The sequence below is a fragment of the Leucopleurus acutus genome (genome assembly GCF_964270905.1).
Source record: "Leucopleurus acutus genome assembly, chromosome: 14".
Classification (NCBI taxonomy): domain Eukaryota; kingdom Metazoa; phylum Chordata; class Mammalia; order Artiodactyla; family Delphinidae; genus Leucopleurus; species Leucopleurus acutus.
The window spans coordinates 61,463,932-61,476,353 of NC_139156.1; positions in this window are offsets into that span (position 1 = coordinate 61,463,932).

The window sequence follows — 12,422 nt, forward strand, 5'->3', positions numbered from 1 at the left end:
TCTCAGGGTATATGCCCAGTAGTGGGATTGCTGGGTCGTATGGTAGTTCTATTTGTAGTTTTTTAAGGAACCTCCATACTGTTCTCCATAGTGGCTGTATCAATTTACATTCCCACCAATAGTGCAAGAGGGTTCCCTTTTCTCCACACCCTCTCCAGCATTTATTGTTTGTAGATTTTTTGATGCTGGCCATTCTGACTGGTGTGAGGTGATACCACACTGTAGTTTTGATTTGCATTTCTCTAATGATTAGTGATGTCGAGCATCCTTTCATGTGTTTGTTGGCAATCTGTATATCTTCTTTGGAGAAATATCTATTTACGTCTTCTGCCCATTTTTGGAGTGGGTTGTTTGTTTTTTTGATATTGAGCTGCATGAGCTGCTTGTAAATTTTGGAGATTAATCCTTTGTCAGTTGCTTCATTTGCAAATATTTTCTCCCATTCTGAGGGTTGTCTTTTCGTCTTGTTTATGGTTACCTTTCCTGTGAAATAGCTTTTAAGTTTCATTAGGTCCCATTTGTTTATTTTAGTTTTTATTTCCATTTCTGTAGGAGGTGGGTCAAAAAGGATCTTGCTGTGATTTATGTCATAGAATATTCTGCCTATGTTTTCCGCTAAGAGTTTTATAGTGTCTGGCCTTACATTTAGGTCTTTAATCCATTTTGAGTTTATTTTTGTGTATGGTGTTAGGGAGTGTTCTAATTTCATTCTTTTATATGTAGCAGTCCAGTTTTCCCAGCACCACTTAATGAAGAGGCTCTCTTTTCTCCATTGTATATTCTTGCCTCCTTTATCAAAGATAAGGTTGACCATATATGTGTGGGTTTATCTCTGGGCTTTCTATCCTGTTCCATTAATTGGTATTTCTGTTTTTGTGCCAGTACCATACTGTCTTGCTTACTGTAGCTTTGTAGTAGAGTCTGAAGTCAGTGAGCCTGATTCCTCCAGCTCTGTTATTTCATTCTCAAGATTGCTTTGGCTATTCGGGGTCTTTTGTGTTTCCATACAAATTGTGAAAGTTTTTGTTCTAGTTCTGTGAAAAATGCTGCTGGTAGTTTGATAGGGATTGCATTGAATCTGCAGATTGCTTTGGGTAGTATAGTCATTTTCACAATGGCGATACTTCCAGTCCAAGAACATGGTATGTCTCTCCATCTGTTTCTATCATCTTTAATTTCTTTCATCAGTGTCTTATAGTTTTCTGCATACAGGTCTTTTGTCTCCTTAGGTTTATTCCTAGGTATTTTATCCTTTTTGTTGCAATGGTAAATGGGAGTGTTTCCTTAATTTCTCTTTCAGATTTTTCATCATTAGTGTATAGGAATGTAAGAGATTTCTGTGCATTATTTTGTATCCTGCAACTTTACCAAATTCATTGATTAGCTCTAGTAGTTTTCTGGTAGCATCTTTAGGAGTCTCTATGTATAGTATCATGTCATCTGCAAACAGTGACAGCTTTACTTCTTCTTTTTCGATTTGGATTCCTTTTATTTCTTTTTCTTCTCTGATTGTTGTGGCTGAAACTTCCAAAACTATGTTGAATAATAGCAGTGGGAGTGGACAGCCTTGTCTTCTTCCTGATCTTAGTGGAAATGAATTCAGTTTTTCACCATTGAGAATGATGTTGGCTGTGGGTTTGTCATATATGGCCTTTATTATGTTGAGGTAAGTTACCTCTTTGCCTACTTTCTGGAGGGTTTTTATCATAAATGGGTGTTGAATTTTGTTGAAAGCTTTTTCTGCATCTGTTGAGATGATCATGTGGTTTTTATCCTTCAACTTCTTAATATGGTTTATCACATTGATTGATTTGTCTATATTGAAGAATCCTTGCATTCCTGGGATAAACCCCACTTGATCATGTTGCATGATCCTTTTAATGTGCTGTTGGATTCTGTTCGTTAGCATTTTGTTGAGGATTTTTTCATCTATGTTCATCAGTGATATTGGCCTGTAGTTTTCTTTTTTTGTGACATTTTTGTCTGGTTTTGGTATCAGGGTGATGATGACCTCGTAGAATGAGTTTGGGAGTGTTCCGCCCTCTGCTATGTTTTGGAAGAGTTTGAGAAGGATAGGTGTTAGCTCTTCCCTAAATGTTTGATAGAATTTGCCTGTGAAGCCATCTGGTCCTGGGCTTTTGTTTGTTGGAAGATATTTTTTTTTGAATTTTTGAATTTTATTTTATTTTCTTATACAGGTTCTTATTAGTCATCCATTTTATACACATCATTGTGTACGTCAGTCCCAATTCATCACACCACCACTCCCACCCGCCGCTGCTTTCCCCCCTTGGTGTCCATACATTTGTTCTCTACATCTGTGTCTCAATTTACGCCCTGCAAGCCAGTTCATCTGCACCATTTTTCTGGGTTCCACATATATGCGTTAACATGCGATACTTGTTTTTCTCTTTCTGACTTACTTCACTCTGTATGACAGTCTCTGGATTCATCCACGTCTCTACAAATGACCCAATTTCGTTCCTTTTTATGGCTCAGTAATATTCCATTGTATATATGTACCACATCTTCTTTATCCATTTGTCTGTAGATGGGCATTTAGGTTGCTTCCACGACCTGGCTATTGTAAATAGTGCTGCAGTGAAGTTTGGGGTGCATGTTTCTTTTTGAATTATGGTTTTCTCTGGGTATATGCCCAGTAGTGGGATTGCTGGGTCATATGGTAGTTCTATTTTTAGTTTATTAAGGACCCTCCATACTGTTCTCCATAGTGGCTGTATCAATTTACATTCCCACCAACAGTGCAAGAGGGTCCCCTTTTCTCCACACCCTCTCTAGCATTTGTTGTTTGTAGGTTTTCTGATGATGCCCATTCTGACTGGTGTGAGGTGATACCTCATTGTAGGTTTTTTTTTTTAAATAAATTTATTTATTTTATTTTTTAATTTTTTTTGGCTGCATTGGGTCTTCGTTGCTGCATGCAGGTTTTCTCTAGTTGTGGTGAGCGGGGGCTACTCTTCATTGTGGTGCATAGGCTTCTCATTGCGGTGGCTTCTCTTGTTGCAGAGCACAGGCTCTAGGCGCGTGGGCTTCAGTAGTTGTTGCACACGGGCTTAGTTGCTCCACGGCATGTGGGATCTTCCCAGGCCAGGGCTTGAACCCGTGTCCCCTGCACTGGCAGGCAGATTCTTAACCACTGAGCCATCAGGGAAGCCCATCAGTGTAGTAGTTTTGATTTGCATTTCTCTAATAATTGGTGATGTTGAGCAGCTTTTCATGTGCTTCTTGGCCATCTGTATGTCCTCTTTGGAGAAATGTCTATTTAGGTCTTCTGCCCATTTTTTTTTTTTTTGGTACACAGGCCTCTCACTGTTGTGGCCTCTCCCGTTGTGGAGCACAGGCTCCGAACGCGGAGGCTCAGCAGCCATGGCTCACGGGCCCAGCTGCTCCATGGCATGTGGGATCTTCCCAGACCGGGGCACGAACCTGTGTCCCCTGTATCAGCAGGCGGACTCTCAACCACTGCACCACCAGGCAAGCCCCTGCCCATATTTTGATTGGGTTGTTTGTTTTTTGTAATATTGAGCTGCATGAGCTGTTTTATATATTTTGGAGATTAATCCTTTGTCCATTGATTCGTTTGCAAATATTTTTTCCCATTCTGATGGTTGTCTTTTCATCTTGTTTGTAGTTTGCTTTGCAAAAGCTTTTAAGTTTCATTAGGTCCCATTTGTTTATTTTTGTTTTTATTTGCATTACTCTAGGAGGTGGATCAAAAAAGATCTTGCTGTGATTTATGTTAAAGAGTGTTCTTCCTGTGTTTTCTCTAAGAGTTTTATAGTGTCCAGTATTATGTTTAGGTCTCTAATCCATTTTGAGTTTATACTTGTGTATGGTTTTAGGGAGTGTTCTAATTTCATTCTTTTACATGTAGCTGTCCAGTTTTCCCAGCATCATTTATTGAAGAGACTGTCTTTTCTCCATTGTATATCCTTGCCTCCTTCGTCATAGATTAGTTGACCATAGGTGCGTGGGTTTATCTCTGGGCTTTCTATCCTGTTCCATTGATCTATATTTCTGTTTTTGTGCCAGTACCATATTGTCTTGATTACTGTAGCTTTGCAGTATAGTCTGAAGTCAGGGAGTCTCACTCCTCCAGCTCCGTTTTTCTCCCTCAATACTGCTTTGCCTATTCAGGGTCTTTTGTGTCTCCATACAAATTTTAAGATTTTTCGTTCTAGTTCTGTAAAAAAAATGCCATTGGTAATTTGATAGGGATTGCATTGAATCTGCAGATTGCTTTGGGTAGTATAGTCATTTTCACAATATTGATTCTTCCAATCCAAGAACATAGTGTATCTCTCCAACTGTTGGAATCATCTTTAATTTCTTTCCTCAGTGTCTTATAGTTTTCTGCATACAGGTCTTTTGTCTCCCTAGGTAGGTGTATTCCTAAGTTTTTAAATTCTTTTTGTTGCAATGGTAAATGGGAATGTTTCCTTAATTTCTCTTTCAGATTTTTCATCATTAGTGTATAGGAATGCAAGAGATTTCTGTGCATTAATTTTATATCCTGCAACTTTACAACTTCATTGATTAGCTCTAGCAGTTTTCTGGTGGCATCTTTAGGATTCTCTATGTATAGTATCATGTCATCTGCAAACAGTGACAGCTTTACTTCTTCTTTTCCAATTTGGATTCCTTTTATTTCTTTCTCTTCTCTGATTGTTGTGGCTGAAACTTCCAAAACTATGTTGAATAATAGCAGTGGGAGTGGACAGCCTTGTCTTCTTCCTGATCTTAGTGGAAATGAATTCAGTTTTTCACCATTGAGAATGATGTTGGCTGTGGGTTTGTCATATATGGCCTTTATTATGTTGAGGTAAGTTACCTCTTTGCCTACTTTCCGGAGGGTTTTTATCATAAATGGGTGTTGAATTTTGTTGAAAGCTTTTTCTGCATCTCTTGAGATGATCATATTGTTTTTATTCTTCAATTTGTTAATATGGTGTATCACATTAATTGATTTGCGTATATTGAAAAATCCTTGCATCTCTGGGATAAATCCCACTTGATCATGGTGTATGATCCTTTTAATGTGTTGTTGGATTCTGTGTGCTAGTATTTTGTTGCCAATTTTTGCATCTATGTTCATCAGTGATATTGGTCTGTAATTTTCTTTTTTTTGTAGTGTTTTTGTCTGGTTTGGTATCAGGGTGATGGTGGCCTCATAGAATGAGTTTGGGAATGTTCCTTCCTCTACAATTTTTTGGAAGAGTTTGAGAAGGATGGGTGTAGGCTCTTCTCTAAATGTTTGATAGAATTCATCTGTGAAGCCATCCGGTCCTGGACTTTTCTTTGTTGGAAGATTTTTTTGTAATTAATTTATTTATGGCTGCGTTGGGTCTTCGTTGCTGTGCACAGGCTTCTTATTGCGGTGGCTTCTGTTGCGGAGCACGGGCTCTAGGCACGTGGGGTTCAGTAGCTGTGGCTCGAAGGCTCTAGGGCACAGGCTCAGTAGTTGTGGCACACGGAGTTAGTTGCTCTGTGTCATGTGGGATCTTCCCAGTCCAGGGCTCAAACCCATGTCTCCCGCATTGGCAGGTGGATTCTTAACCACTGCGCCACCAGGGAAGCCCTGTTGGAAGATTTTTAATCACAGTCTCAATTTCAGTGCTTGTGATTGGTCTGTTTATATTTTCTATTTCTTCCTGGTTCAGTTCGGAAGGTTGCGCTTTTCTAAGAATTTGTCCATTTCTTCCAGGTTGTCCATTTTATTGGCATATAGTTGCTTGTAGTAATCTCTCCTGATCCTTTGTATTTTTTCAGTGTCAGTTGTTACTTCTCCTTTTTCATTTCTAATTCTATTGATTTGAGTCTTCTCCCTTTTTTTCTTGATGAGTCTGGCTAATGGTTTATCAATTTTATCTTCTCAAAGAACCAGCTTTTAGTTTTATTGATCTTTGCTATCATTTCTTTTTCATTTATTTCTGATCTGATCTTTATGATTTCTTTCCTTCTGCTAACTTTGGGTTTGTTTGTTCTTCTTTCTCTAGTTCCTTTATGTGTAAGTTTAGATTATTTGAGATTTTTCTTGTTTCTTGAGGTAGGCTTGTATAGGTATAAACTTCCCTCTTAGAACTGCTTTGCTGCATCCCATAGGTTTTGGATCGTCGTGTTTTCATTGTCATTTGTCTCTAGGTATTTTTTGATTTCCTCTTTGATTTCTTCAGTGATCTCTTGGTTATTTAGTAACGTATTGTTTAGCCTCCATGTGTTTGTGTTTTTTACGTTTTTTCCCCTGTAATTGATTTCTAATCTCATAGCGTTGTGGTCAGAAAAGATGCTTGATACGATTTCAGTTTTCTTAAATTTACTGAGGCTTGATTTGTGACCCAAAATGTGATCTATCCTGGAGAATGTTCTGTGCATGCTTGAGAAGAAAGTGTAATCTGTTGTTTTTGGATGGAATGTCCTATAAATATCAATTAAGTCCATCTTGTTTAATGTATCGTTTAAAGCTTGTGTTTCCTTATTTATTTTCATTTTGGATGATCTGTCCATTGGTGAAAGTGGGGTGTTAAAGTCCCCTACTATGATTGTTTTACTGTTGATTTCCCCTTTTATGGCTGTTAGCATTTGCCTTATGTATTGAGGTGCTCCTATGTTGGGTGCATAAATATTTACAAGTGTTATATCTTCCTCTTGGATTAATCCCTTGATCATTATGTAGTGTCCTTCTTTGTCTCTTGTAATAGTCTTCATTTTAAAGTCTATTTTGTCTGATATGAGAATTGCTGCTCTAGCTTTCTTTTGATTTCCATTTGCATGGAATATCTTTTCCGTCTCCTCACTTTCAGTCTGTATGTGTCCCTAGGTCTGAAGTTGGGTCTCTTCTAGACAGCATATATATGGGTCTTTTTATCCATTCAGTCAGTCTGTGTCTTCTGGTTGGAGCATTTAATCCATTTACATCTAAGGCAGTTATTGATATGTTCCTATTACCATTTTCTTAATTGTTTTGGGTTTGTTATTGTAGGTCTTTTCCTTCTCTTGTGTTTCCTGCCTAGAGAAGTTCCTTTAGCATTTGTTGTAGAGCTGGTTTGGTGATGCTGAATTCTCTTAGCTTTTGCTTGTCTGTAAAGCTTTTAATTTCTCTGTCGAATCTGAATGAGATCCTTGCTGGGTAGCGTAATCTTGGTTGTAGGTTTTTCCCTTTCATCACTTTAAATATGTCCTGCCTCTCCCTTCTGGCTTGCAGAGTTTCTGCTGAAAGATCAGCTGTTAACCTTATGGGGATGCCCTTGTATGTTATTTGTTGTTTTTCCCTTGCTGTTTTTAATATTTTTTTCTTTGTATTTAATTTTTGTTAGTTTGATTAATATGTGTCTTGGCGTGTTTCTCCTTGGATTTATCCTGTATGGGACTCTCTGCGCTTCCTGGACTTGATTGACTATTCCCTTTCCCATATTAGGGAAGTTTTCAACTATAATTGCTTCAAATATTTTCTCAGTCCCTTTATTTTTCTCTTATTCTTCTGAGACCCCTGTAATTCGAATGTTGGTGTGTTCAGTTTTGTCCCAGAGGTCTCTAAGACTGGCCTCAGTTCTTTTCATTCTTTTTTCTTTATTCTCCTCTGCAGTAGTTATTTCCCCCATTTTATCTTCCAGGTCACTTATCCGTTCTTCTGCCTCAGTTATTCTGCTATTGATTCCTTCTAGAGAATTTTTAATTTCATTTATTGTGTTGTTCGTCAGTGTTTGTTTGCTCTTTAGTTCTTCTAGGTCCTTGTTAAACATTTCTTGTATTGTCTTCATTCTATTTCCAAGATTTTGGATCATCTTTATTATCATTACTCAGAGTTCTTATTCAGGTACACTGCCTATTTCCTCTTTGTTTGTTTGGTCCGGTGGGTTTTTAGTTTGCTTCTTCATCTGCTGTGTGTGTCTCTGTCTTCTCATTTTGCTTAACTTACTGTGTTTGGGGTTTCCTTTTCACAGGCTGCAGGTTCATAGTTCTCGTTGTTTTTGGTGTCTGCCCCCAGTGCCTAAGGTTGGTTTAGTGGGTTGTGTAGGCTTCCTGGTGGAGGGGACTAGTTCCTGTGTTCTGGTGGATGAGGCTGGATCTTGTCTTTCTGGTGGGCAGGACCATGTCCAGTGGTGTGTTTTGGGGTGTCTGTGACCTTATTATGATTTTAGGCAGCCTCTCTTGTAATGGGTGGGGTTGTGTTCCTGTCTCGCTAGTTGTTTGGCATAGGCTGTCCAACACTGTAGCTTGCTGGTTGTTGAGTGGAGCTGGGTCTTAGCGTTGAGATGGAGATCTCTGGGAGAGCTTTCGCTGTTGATGTTATGTGGAGCCGGGAGGGCTCTGGTGGACCAATATCCTGAACTCAGCTCTCCCACCTCAGAGGCACAGGCCTGACACCCGGCCGGAGCACCAAGACCCTGTCAGCCACACGGCTGGTTTCAGTTCTGGTTAGAATTTGACAATCCTGATGATGTTCAGTGATTTTTTTTTTTTTGGCTGTGTTGGGTCTTTGTTGCTGTGCATGGGCTTTCTCCGATTGCGGCAAGCAGGGGCTACTCTTCGTTGTGGTGCGGTGGCTTCTCTTGTTGCGGAGCACAGGCTCTAGGTGCATAGGCTTCAGTAGTTGTGGCACGTGAGCTCTAGAGCGCAGGCTCAGTGGTTGTGGCACACAGGCTTAGTTGCTCGGTGGCATGTGGGATCTTGCCGGGCCTGGGCTTGAACCTGTGTCCCCTGCATTGGCAGGCGGATTCTTAACCACTGTGCCACCAGGGAAGCCCCTCAGTGATTTTTTTTTTGTTTAGTTTCCAAAACTCCTGAATCAATTTCCAGGTTCTCTGCATTCAGTCAACACTGATGCCCAGAGAGAGACCATCTCCTTTCAGTGGATGAGCATTCTTTTATTCGTAACCTATTTCCTGTTTCCTAAAAGAGAAATTTCCATTTCACCCTAGCCCTTGTGCATCACAGTGCACTGACTGGTGATAACAGCACGTGCAGCAGAGGAGACAAAACAATTCAGAAGTTTGTTTCTCCTTCTCTTTCATTTCTTATTTTTTTAACTTAGGTCCTCTTTCTTTTCTTCTTGGTGTTCCTGGCCAGAGGTTTGTCCATTATGTTTACGCTTTCAAAAAACCAACTCTTGGTTTTTTTCAATTTTTACATTTTTCTTCATCTCTATTTTATTTTCTCTCTGATCTTTATTATTACATTTCTTATGTTACCTTTAGGTTTTGTTTATTCTTTTTCTAACTTTCTTAGGTGGTAGGTTAGGTTGTTTACTTGAGAGTTTTCTTATTTTTTAGGAAGACTTGTATGGCTCTGTACTTCCCTCTTAGGACTGCTTTTGCTTCGTCCCAGAGATTTGGTATGGTTAGATTTTCATTGTTGTTCGTCTCATGGTTTTTAAAAATTTCCTCTTTTATGTCATTGTTCACCCATTGGTTTTTTAGTAGCACGTTGTATGGTCTCCATATAAGTCTTTTCTCTTCCTTTCTCTCTCTGGTTGATTTCTAGTTTCATGCCATTGTGGTTAGAAAAGATACTTCAAATTTCTATCTTAAATTTGTTTAGGCTTGTTTTGTGAGACAGTATGTGGCCTGTTCTAGAAAATGTTCTATGTGCACTTGAATAGAATGTGTATTCTAGTTTTTTGGATGTAATATGCTGAAAATATCTATTAAGTTTAACTGTTCTACTGTGTCATTTAGGATCTCTTTTCCCTTATCAATTTTCTATCTAGAAGATCTCTATTAATGTCAGTGGGCTGTTAAAGTCTCCCACTATTATTATATTCCCATCAGTTTCTCCCTTTATGTCTCTTAACATTTGTTTTATGTATTTAAGTGCTCCTATAATAGGTGCATATATATTAATGAGCGTAATATCCTCTTCTGGTATTGATACCTTTATTATATAGTGTTTTTCTTTGTTTCTTTATGGCCTTGGCTTTAAAGTCTACTTTGTCTGATATGAGTATTGCTACCCCCTGCTTTACTGTCATTTCCGTTTGCAAGAAATATTGTTTTTGATTTGTGTGTCCTTCACCCTAAAGTGGGTCTGTTATAGCCAGCATATTGTAGACTCTTGTTTTATTATCCAGTCTGTGTGTTTTGATTGGAGCATTTGGTCCATTGACATTTAAGGTAATTATGGAAAGATATTTTTTATTGCCATTTTAAATCTTGTTTTCTTATTGATTTTGTATTTCTTTGTTTCTTTTTTTTCCTTTTGTGATTTGATGGTTTTCTTTTGTATTATGCTTTTTGTTCTCTTCGTTTTTTGTGAATATGTTTTTGTTTTGTGATTACCCTGTTTTCAAGTACGTTTACCCATTACTGTACTTGCTTTAGACTGGTAGCCATATAGGCTCAAGCATAGTCTAAGAAGAAAAATCTACATTGTCTTACTTTCTTCCCCCACATTTTATGACTCTGATGTCCTCTTTTACATCTCATTTATACTTTTGCTGTTCAATGTGGCTATCATCACTTTCAGAAAAATTTTTTTGATTATTTTTCCTCAATCTCTGTACTGGTTTATTTAAGTGACTTTTTTTTTCCAATTGTGTGATTTTCTCTTTCCTATAGATTCTTCTTTTCTATTTAGAGAATACCTTTCAATATTTCTTTTAGGATAGATTTTAGTATTACTGTATTCTTTTAGTTTTTTCTTCTCTGAGAAATTCTCCTTCTATTCTAAATGATAATCTTGCTGGTTAGAGTATCCTAGGTTACAGGTTTTTCCATTTCAGGACTTTGAATATATCTTGCCACTCCCTTCTGGCCTGCAGCGTTTCTGTATTGCGGTCAGCTCATAGTCTTATGGTGGTTCACTTGTAATTAATTCCTTGTTTTTTTCTTGCTGTCCTTAGAATCCTCCGTTTATTTTTCACTTTTGCCATTCTAATTATAATGTGTCTTGGTGTAGTTCTCTTCAGGTTCATCTTGTTTTGGACCCTCTGTGCTTCCTGTACCTGGATATCTGTTTCCCTCTTTAGGTTTGGGAAATTTTCAGCTATAATTTCTTCTAATACACTTTTGATCCCCTTTTTCTTCTTCTACTGGGATTCCTACTGTGCGTAGATTGACATGCTTTATATTATCCCATAGATCTCATATATTGCTTTTTCTTGTCTTTCTGTCTGCTGTTCTGATTGGGTGATTTCCATTATTCTATCTTCCAGATCACTTATTCATTCTTCTGCATTATTTAGTTTGCTATTTATTGCCTTTAGGTTGGCTTTCATCTTGGCAAGTGAGTTTTATAATTTTAATTGTCTCCCCTTTATAGTTTCTAGTTCCTTTTTACAGTGATTTGTATTTGTTGATAGCCTTTCTTAATTCTTTCAGTATCTTTATTATCTCCTTCTTGAACTGGGGGTCTGGTAGTCTGTAGAGGTCTGTTTCATTATTTGCTCTTTCAGGGGATTTTCTTATTTTAATTGGGAGTAGTTCCTCTGCCTTTTCATTTCACTTAAATTTCCTGACTCTATGGATTTAAGACAAAGTTATATACTGTGGTCTTGAAGGGCTGTTTTTCTGTGGGAGCATCCCCGTGTGGCCTAATATTTTGGTGCGAGGACTTTTTAGTGTGGACGCCTGCCATGTCTGTCTTCAGGTTGTGCTGGATGTTATAGGAGGTACGATAGGTGTTGTGGTGACCAGAGCCTGCACTGGATGTTCAGCAGGGCCTCCTCTTTGCTCTGTGGTTGTCACAGCCCTCTTTGGGGCGGGTCTGCTCCCCAGTTGTTGGAGAAGAAGCCCCAGATCCATTTCTGAGCTGTGGTGTGAGGTAGGCAGGACTGGAGCACTCCCGCTGAGAGAGGAGCCACTGAGTATTCTTCCACCGGAGCTGTCCACTAGGAAGTGCACTCTGTGGTGTTGCCTGTCACCTGTTGTGCGGGCTCACAAAGTACCCTGTTGTTGGCACTGCCTTCGGCCCTGAGTCAGCCATGGGAATGCAGGCAGTCTCCCAGGTGTACCTCAGGTGCTGTGCTCACAAAGCCACTAGCACAGATCCGCCAAAGTCAGGCATGGGGACCGCTGTAGTTGCACACCTGGACCCGCCGTGGGAGCTAAGGAGTCAGCTCAGGCCCTGACCATGCATCTGCATGCACGGGGCCCACAAAGCCTGCAGCTACTAATGCCGGACCCGCCACAGCTACAGGAGCACCAGTAATCTGCTCAGGTGTCCCACAGGCAATGAAGGTACAAAGCTGCCTGCAGCACATAAATCCACTGAAGTCACACGCCTCAGATTTCAGCCCTGCCTCTGCACATGGGCAACCCGCCAGCACTCGCAGGCCCGCAGAGCTGTAGGGGGGGAGCCGTGCCCACTGTAAGCCCCGAGAACGAGGCTGCTATGGCGAGTCCCCCCACTCCCTTGGTGTGCACGTTAATAACGGGGCTTCTGTGACCAACCCATACTCTGTCCTG